Genomic DNA, 10,122 nt, shown 5'->3' with positions numbered 1-10,122 from the left:
AAATCTACCGTACAGTTTCGGATTAATTCGACCTTAAACTTCAAAGTAAATTTTCTCAAAACCGTGTTTTGTAACATTCGACATCCGTTTTCTGAGACGACGATATGAAAGCACTTTTACATGCGTGGCTGTAGCTGAGTGTGCAAAGATGCTTGATACAATTGGTTGCTACCAAGGCTGTCCGGGTTCAATCCCCATCAGACGGAGCATGAAATTTAAGATCTTTTTATATATTCTAAATTATGAAAATGTTTGGGGTAAAAATTGAAACCGAACTGTTTAAATTCTAAACCCAACATAGGTGCTCTCTTTTTTTAATCTTGGAAGGTTTGTATTTGAAACTGAATTTAGTTTGAACAGATATGTATGAAGTTCAAAAAGTTTAAAATTAAAACCGAAACTTTTAACCGTTCACTGAGCAAAACTACTTGAGAAAAAAGCATTAGTTTAACAGCACGAGTGCAACATCGTACACGTGATAGAAGTAAAACTTCTTAAAAAAAGCCCATGTGTGCGCCACACACCCGGTATAAATGTTAACAAAAATTAACTACGAGACAATCACACGAATATAGTTGTTTATTGTATCCAAAGTTGGTACCAAGTTGATAAGTTTTTATCATTTCTCATAATTTTCTTTTAATTTTAATTTTTTCGAATACAGAGGATATGATCATTCTTTTTTGCTTTATTCCGTATACGAAAAATTATATGTTTCAATGGACACATCGATTTGAATACATAATTTAGATTTAGATAATATTTTTAGCAATTTAGTTGAAAAAAATAAAACATTTAGATTATTGTTTGTATTTTGGTCGATTTTAAATTTCCTACCCCAAAATAATTGATATCAAATAAAACACCTCTTTGAGGTAAAATTTTCGAGTGACGAACGCTGAACTAGAAACACAAAATTTATGATATCAATTTCGTGACGAAAATTATACGTATTTTTTCACTGCCTTTGAATCGTACGCAAAATCTTTTTTTTTTTATTTATTCGGAACGTTGCAAAACTGCGTCTACTGCTAGAAACACAAAATAAAAAAAAGAACTTTTGCAACGATTCGTATGAATAAAAAAAAAAAAATTCCGTACGTTTCAAAGGCAAAAGCGTATAATTTTCGTCACGAAATTGATATCATAAATTTTGTGTTTCTAGTTCAGCTTTCGTCACTCGAAAATTTTACCTCAAAGAGGTGTTTTATTTGATACAAATACTCTTCGCGTTTTGTGCTACTTGCTCTGCTAATGGTTTCTTTAAATCAAGACCGATAGCAAGAGCAAAGATAAAAACTGGCAAATAGCGGAGCATTTTCAAACGCTGAAACCAAACCAAATAAAAATTTTAATATTTGTTCGTTAATATTTCTGCTGGGTTTTAAACAATTATTGAGATACTACAAAGCAAAATGAAGTGTGCAGTGGCAAAGTGTAATAGTGAAAACAAAAAGAAAGCGTGCGATATAAGTTTTTTTTTCGTTTCCTACGGACGCAAACCTGGCGAAAAAGTGGACACAGTTCTGCCGGCGAGGAGATGCATTAAACACCAAATCGAGCTTTGTGCTATGTGTGTGAGCTATGAGCTTCTACATGGAACTATGTTGGCCTTTCCTTGGTGACTTGTAGTGGGTATATTTCCATGGTGAATGTAGACATTTGCTGGTTTAGTTTGCTGGCAATGGCATACATACCAAATCAGTTTCCACAGTAAATAGATACACGAACTTCACTACCTACTTATTTTTGTTAGTACCTGATTCTTTTTAGTGCTGGTATGAGGTAATGCACCAGTGGATAAGGTCGCCAGGCGCTAATTCAAGCGGCATCTTACCGCGCTGTTATGTACCTAATACAAAACAGTGCCCAAATTATTATACATTTAAAAGTTCAGCTTAAATTATGTTTTACTTACATAGAATATTTGTTTCCAAAGAAGCCACACTCATGCATTTTCTCGGAAATGGTACAAAAGTCATCAAATATGCTGTGCAGACAACAGCTGTGGAGTTTATGGTGGTTGGCTACCATCCACAAATATAACTATGCACTCTGCATGGCTTTTTGCAATGGCGAGTCCAAAAATTCACTTTGCTGCACACCTTCCTTTTGGTCTACATGAAATTGCAAGCACTGTTAATACATCCATTTTTTCATGTCTAAAAATCTTACTTACCTAAAGGGCTACATGTCCAAAATTATGGGAGTAGGATTTTCAACATCGATTTTTCCGATATCGATATTGTTCAGCCCGATGTATCGATTTTACATGCAATGAATTAAATCGATTCATGATATCGATACTTTCTTAAATATCGAACATTCCTATCCTTGTGTGGTGCAGTCGTAATACTGATTGCCTGTTACAAACATAATAGGTAAGCAGCCGCGATATCTGCTGCGTCTTCTTTTTTGTTCATTGTTTTATCCCTGTTTTGTAAGATTCGCAGGCTTTCTAGCGTTAATCTTGTTTTTTCACTTTTTTCCTTGTCTAATATCTTTACTTTGCCTAGATCAGCTGTGTGTCCACTTGTCAATATCACCCCTATTGCGAATGTCGACTGGCAGTAGATAAACGACTATTAAGCGATTATCGATTAATGATGCTATTGCGAGTGTCGCTTAGTCGCTCAATTAGCGACTGTGAATACTTTTTAATCGCTCATCCTTCTATTGCTGTTTTTTAGTCGTTGGAGTTTGCGTTTATAAAATTTACATAAGTGGTACTATAATTACGGTGACCATATTTATGGCGATCAAATACGGGACAAGAAAAAAGTCATTTATTTTTATTTATCTTTGCTTTTATTTCCATAACGGAATGCAACAAATCAAAAATTATGTGTATTTGTTTGAAAATAAATACGTACATATGTATATAGGTATATATAGAAAATCAAAGAAAAAGATTAAATTCAGTCCACATTTACATAACTACTTAAAATAAAAATTAAATTCTTATTGGTACTTTTGTGCGGCGCATATTTGTTTTACAATATTATCACGTTCATTTAAATATTGCTTAAATTCTAAACAGTTCATGTTGTAATTACATTTGGTAATTAGGAGTGCTTTAAGTGTTTCCACCTTCAGTTGGGACTTTTCGCTAGTCCAAAAATTATTCATCAACGAGAAAATTCTTTCTGTGGGTGCGTTTGACCCTGGCAAACATAAGCTGAATTCGACTAATTTAATGATATTTTTTAAAGAGATGTCCTTCTTGGAAAAATGTTCGAAAATTTCCACCCATTTTTCGCTTAATGTTTTCCCATTATTTAACCAATCTCTAATTTTTTGTTCATCTAAAAAACTGTTTAATGTAATTAAACTCATCGAACAATTCCGAATCATCAATGATTAAAGAGCCTCTTTTCGCCATAATTAAAACTAAGTTTTTTTCTATATCGGACCACGAAGGCACTTCTTTTAGTACAATCCAACTTAAGTTTTCTACTTCTTGAAAAGATGAGTCCCACTGATTCAAGTATTCAAAGCACGAGTTATAGAACGCGGTAACATTTTCTTTAAATTTGCTTTGATTGATAAGGTTTTGTTCATCCAGTTCAGTTAACAACTTTTTAACGTCCAAAGGCAAAAATAGTTCATCTCTTCGTTGAATCATTTCGAATTTAAGATTTTTTAATATTAAAGCTACTTCTGGCATGCTTACATCTTGCGATTCTACTTGAGATATTTTCGAATAAAATTTTGCAGCCTGGCTATGAATAAATAAAAGCCATATTAGTGAACATGGATTTTTAAAAAAGTCATATAAAATAGTAGGAACTTTCTTCTGTGAAAGAAAATATTCTTTTAAAGGTATATAAAGCTTTATAATTCTTTCGACAGCAGGCTTGAGCGTCAGCCACCTCGTTTGCTAAAACCTAAAAGTTTACGATACTCCGTTTCCGAGTTTTCGCAAATATCTTTAAGTTTTTCTACACGAACAGTGTATATATAAAAAAAAGAATAAATTTTCACCACAACAACTTCCATATCTAAAGGTAAACACTCTACCGCTGTTTGGATACAGTTATTGAGAATGTGAGCTGCACAATTCACACCGAGTAAATTGTTTCCCGCAGATTTCTGCAATTTTGCAAAAACATTGTTAATTCCCCCCCTACCAGAGCCCCCAAAATTGCAGTTGGTGTTGTCAGCGCAAAGAGCAAGTAACTTGTTACGTATTGCAAAATTATCCAGCGTGTTATTTATGTATTCTGAAATAATGGCAGATGTTTCTCCTGGAAGCTCCTTACATTCTATTATTTTTATTACAATTCCGATTTGAGGGCTAAAGTATCTGACCAATATTGGGCAAACTTTTGTGCTCCCATGATTGGAGCAATCACTGTAAATGGTAACAAAATTAATTGCCTTCAAGTTCCGTTTAGTGTCCGCAATGGAGATTGGTGACAAAACGTTGCATACAATTGCTTCACTTTTCGTACGAGCACATGAAAACTTCTCATCAAAACAGTTTTTTATGAGTTTGGTAGTGCAGTCATTTGACCTGAATGAAAAATTATGTTGAACTGTGTGGAAGGCCCAAGTCCCTTCGTTGACTGCATTCTGTTTTGTAGCCCCATTAAAGTTTTTTCTACAAAAATATTTGTTCAATTTTTTGGTTGATGCAGCGGCAGCATGGGCATCTTTATGTTTTCGCGTTTTTAGATGTTGAGAAATATCAGACCGCCCCCCGTTTGCAATTGAAAACACTGCTTTGCACTTTTCACAACGAACTTCACTAGCCAGTCCAGTTTCTTTAATGAATTTGAACTCTTTTTGAAGCTCATCGTTGAAAATACACCTACGTTTTGGAGGCATGGTGGCATAGTTCTAAAAATTCATTTCGTTTCCTTATATAAATAAATCAAAATTTATTTTTACATCGATTTTATACTTACAAAGCGATGATAAGTAAATGTCTTGTGTTTATCAACATCACTTTCAATTACACGGATAATTTGATCCGAGACTCTTTTTCTCGCGAGAGTGCTGTCAAAACATCATTTTTTATAACATCTTCTAATAATGCCACTGCTACGAAAAACATGCTTGGTATTTAATAAGAAATTTTAGGTGATTTTTTTTGAGTAAGTAAATCGCTCGAAAACCAATAAATATGAATAAATATCTGCTTTGCCTTTTAGTATTATAAAATTATTAAATTACGAATAAACGCGTTTTTACTCATAAACACTGCATTTTTGCTAGTTTTATAAATGCATGCACAAAAAATCCCTCGAATTCAAAGCGCTGGATTTTGAACTTGACTAGTGATAGCTGTTCATCGGCCCTGAACTTTCTGTGCTGCCAAGTCATAAAACGAGTTTGGGTGCTCTCTCAGAAGCAAAATGAGAGTGTCTCGTATTATATCATCTGTGTTCAATTGGTTCATTGACATGTCATTCTGATCAGCTGACAAATGCAGGGATGTTGAATTTTTACTCTAGGTAGTACCAAATACGGGACGTAAGGAAAAATACAGAACATTTTGCGTCCCGTATAAAATTATTAAATTGCCACGACAGGTGGCCCAAAAAGAGGACTGTCCCGTATAATACAGGACGGATGGTCACCGTAACTATAATGGATAAAAAGTAAGTCAATTGAACTGGAAGTTGTAAAAAATTGTGAAATATACATATGCATGTATGTGTCTGAATTACAGATCAAAAATTATAAGCAACAAAAGGCAACTTGCGCGGTTGGTCGTACTGATGCAGGAGAGTGAAGACATAGGCAAAGGAATTTCCGGAAAGAGTAGGGTAGGAAGCTCCGCTTCTATTGGAAAAGATACATATGGGTGTTTCCAGCGGAAGGTCCACCACGACAAAAAAAATAAAAGTTTTATATCTAACGTATTTACGGGCCGATTTGTCTGCTTTTAAAAATATATACTGGCTATGTAAGTAGAATCATATTTGCATAAAATGGTCTTCCTAGGTGGTGCCAAGGTCGAGATATTTCGAAAAACCGTATTTATGGTCCGATTTGGTTCGAATTTGGCGTATGTGGTTGAAACATAATAAATCATAGATTTCCAATAAATTGACCCTGAATTGGCGCTTAAGTCAAAATATAAACTATATTCTACATAAAATACATGTTTTATTTGCGTTAAAAATTAATTTAAAAGCAATATTAACAAAAATATAACGATGGAAATTTATGTCACGTCACGCCACGTCACGTCACGTTTCACACTTGGGGTTGTAAAAGAGAATTGACACAATTTGCATTAATTCAAAAAACTCTAAAAACAACTAGAATTGCTCCAAATCATATTAAAATAAGTTTCATGAAATTAGCCATCCACAATTCGGAGTTTTGCGATTTTGTAAGAAAAGAAAAAATCAACTTCCATTTTTTGTCACGTAACGACCCTCCCTTTAAATTTTTATTTTTCAGGACCAAGCAGTTCGATTGATTTCAGTTTTCGGTTAAATATAGATCTAATTATGTGCTATACAATGGCCCAAAAAAGTTAAAGAAAACAAATGGTATTCCTTTTTTTGTATCACATTGAAATCGTACGACTGTCACGTGCGCCACCATGGGAATGCCCATATACAATATTTTTTGTGCATATAACTCCGGCTACGCCATCCACAGTGTTTTTGCGCAGAACCAACATCAAAAGTTTATACAAAAAAACTGCATAATTTATTAATTGACTAGTGCTCGGAAATTTGAAATCCTTATTTCAAATTAAAGTTGAATTCTTTCAATACACTTGTTATGTTGTTATGTTAAAGTTTTTAAACTCGGGTCACGCGTTTGGACACAAAAACCCAACATCATTGTACAAAAAACTTAACCGTACCATATTTTTTAAACTTCCATAAAGTTTATTAATGAGGAAAACAGCTTTTCCTGCAAATCATGTAAAGCCTAAAAACCGTGAAGCATCGGGAACGCAACTTCTATTCATAAAACTCACACATGTACATACACCTTCCAAGTCCAAGGGATCCGACGAATCTCGCAATTCCCTCCTTGCTTTAGCCAACTCTACTAATCTATTAGCTTCCGCATCATCTTCCTCATCACTAAACCATATTTCAACTGTGTCCATTTTTTAAATTTTATAATAAAAGCAATTATTTTAAAAATGATGTAAATAAAACACTCAAGAAACAAATGTAAACAAACAAACAGCTGTTTACAATTCTGTCAACCATTCACAATAGTACAAATTTTTATCGATCAAGTTACACAATAGCAAAATAAAAGATGATCGACTCGATCGACAAATTTCTATTCTACTGCCAGTCGACACCCGCAATAGGGGCCTATGTGTTGCGCTAACGCAGTGTTGATCTTGTTCTTACGGATGTCCGCTTCGTGCTCACTTACGCGAACTCAAAAAACTTTTGGCTATTATTACGGAGAATTAAACTTAATAAAGTTATCTTTCCGCATTATAAAATAGCACAAAAAACTCGAAAAATTTTCTTATTAAAAATATTACTAGTATGTATTTGGAAAATATTTGAACAAAGAAATGTAGAGATAAAACATATTTTGGTACATTTTGGTACTCTTTTTGGTACAAAAAAGTGAGTGGCAACCGTGCCTCTGAGGTACCACGTTTCCTTTAAAAAAGAATTATAGAAATCGGTTATCGCGGTCCAAAGTTATGCGGTAACATACAAAAATAAATAAATATACAAATAATATTCCGACGAACTGATAACCTCCTTTTTTAAGTCGGTTAAAAATACATACATTTTTTTAATATACATAAATATACATATATTTATCTATTTCTCCTCGGGAGACTTACAATAATAATATACATCTGTTTATTTTACCATTTTTTAATACTAGCGATTTGTTATGGGTGTTTTTAGGGAACCTTAAAAAATAGTTAATATTAGAAAATGTTTAAATAAACAATAAATAAGCTTCACGGGCTTTGGGACACTTTTTTTACAAAAATCCCTAGGGGGTGAGAGCTTAACATTTTTGGCTTTTCCCCCCGCATGTATTTTTGGACCACCCTAGTATACATACATACATACATATGTACTATAAGTAAAAGGTAAAAATGTAGCATCTAGTTTAATCAACAAAAACTCTGCATTCGCTACTACTGTTGTGAGGCTAATCGACTTATGTAGATTCAAAGGGTTGCCAAACAAACGCGAGAAAAATAAATAACAGGAATAACAAATAAGATCAGCACTAATATTTTATTTCCAATTTTCCTTTCTAATTCGCAACAAAGCAGAATTTAACAAATATAAACAGGCGCGACATCAGCTATCGCATTCAACCGCACTGCCAATAAGCGGGCGTTTAAAGATGAGAGAAAGATAGATAGAGCGAGAGAGAGAATGAGACCCAGAGCGCGCTGCTTTTGACATCACTAATGCCAGATTACTTCGTTGATGATAGGAGTTAATATTTACTAAAACCAGGCGTCGGAAGAAGCAGCGAGGTAAGACGGGACTGAGAAAATAGCAGCATCGATGATAATAAGTTGATTTGCGGTTTCATGTTGATAACCAATCAATGTACAAACAACCAAAAATTTTAAATAATCAACAGAATTGTAAATATTTGTTTGAAAGTATGAATATGAACATAAGTATACATGCATAGGTTATACACGCTTAATTGGCATTAGGTATGTACGTACATACATACATATATGTTTATGTACATATTTTTTAAATATCATCTTTCATTTCCAGTTATGTATGTTAGCGCTGCCGACATCGAACTCCGACGACGCCGTTAACAGCATAGCAGAGCAAAAGCGCATACCTGCATTCACACCAGCGTTGCCATTTTAGCTGTTTTCCGGCTAGATTTGGCCGGTTTTGATAGCAACTAGCCGGAGAAAATTCGATCTAGCCGGCAGCCGATTTGTTAGCCGGTTTGTAAAAAAAAGTTAGCCGTTTTTAGCCGATTTTACTATTTGCCTAATTTTCAGGTGCAAAAAGTAAACAAGTTGTTCGAAAGCAATAATGCAGACCCAATGAAGATTTTTAATGAACTCAATGTTTTACTTTCGCATCTATGCTCCCTAGTGGTTATTAGCGCGGACACATTTGATCCTATATGCTTCCCGTTGGAACCATACCTTCCTCCATTTCCTCAGTTTTATCACAGTTTTGAAGAGTATTTAAAAACCAAAGTAAGCACAAACGCTTTTGACCACGAAGCCGAGAAAATAATTCGAGAAAATGGTCGCTATTACAACGCTTTTATCAACTTGCAATGTTGTGTTCCAGAAACTTTCAATGTTGTGGATCCAGAAACTTTCAATGTTGTGTGTCCGACACCAAAGCAAAGCTTTGAAAAGCACCTATAAAAAAGCATAGTGAATAGGGCGAGGTGGATGACATCTAGATGTCGCCCTATGTACTACGTTTGCTACACCGGAAATAGACGACACGCCATTTCTTTAAATAAAATTAGTTTGACTATTGTCAACTAAATCGAATGCTTTGTAAGTGAAGTGACTTGTGGACCACTTGAGGTATAGGTGGACCAGTTGGTAACCACTTTGGGACCAGTTGGAAACTAGTTCGTGGGACCAGTTGGTAACCAGTCGGCGACCAGTCCGTGAATCAGTTGGGAACCAGTTTGGGACTAGTCCGAAACAACTTACCTTCAGCCCAGTTGGGGACCAGTTTGTCTTTTTAAGCTCCTGTGGCCGTTTTAAGGGTAATTCTTGGGCTCCTGCACTGCCGCTCGGGGTTTCTGCCTTCTACGGTGGTAATTTTGGGCCGGGTTGCCTGTTTTGGCGGATTGTTGTGCTGTGTGCCGCGTATTACGTATACCGGGTACCACTTTCTCGAGCGAATTGCTCTGGGGAACCTGTTGTGTGAGTTGCTGGCTTTTTGGCTAGACTTTGAGGAGGGTTTATACACGCATATCGGCGGAAATAGACGACACGCCATTTCTTTAAATAAAATTAATTGGTGCTCGTTTGTATGTACATACATATGTAAATGCATGTGTGTGCACCTTTCTATTAATATCGTTGAATTATTTTAATGTCTATTGCAAAATTTTATTCAGACAGGACTAAAAAGTAGAAAATAAATAATATAAAAAAAACTTTTTAATATACAACGCTTTTATAAATGGACTAAAAAG

This window comes from Rhagoletis pomonella, unplaced genomic scaffold (genome assembly GCF_013731165.1).
Source record: "Rhagoletis pomonella isolate Grant_MI unplaced genomic scaffold, Rhpom_1.0 Rhpom_scaffold_00003, whole genome shotgun sequence".
Lineage (NCBI taxonomy): Eukaryota > Metazoa > Arthropoda > Insecta > Diptera > Tephritidae > Rhagoletis > Rhagoletis pomonella.
This window is presented reverse-complemented; position numbering follows the sequence as displayed.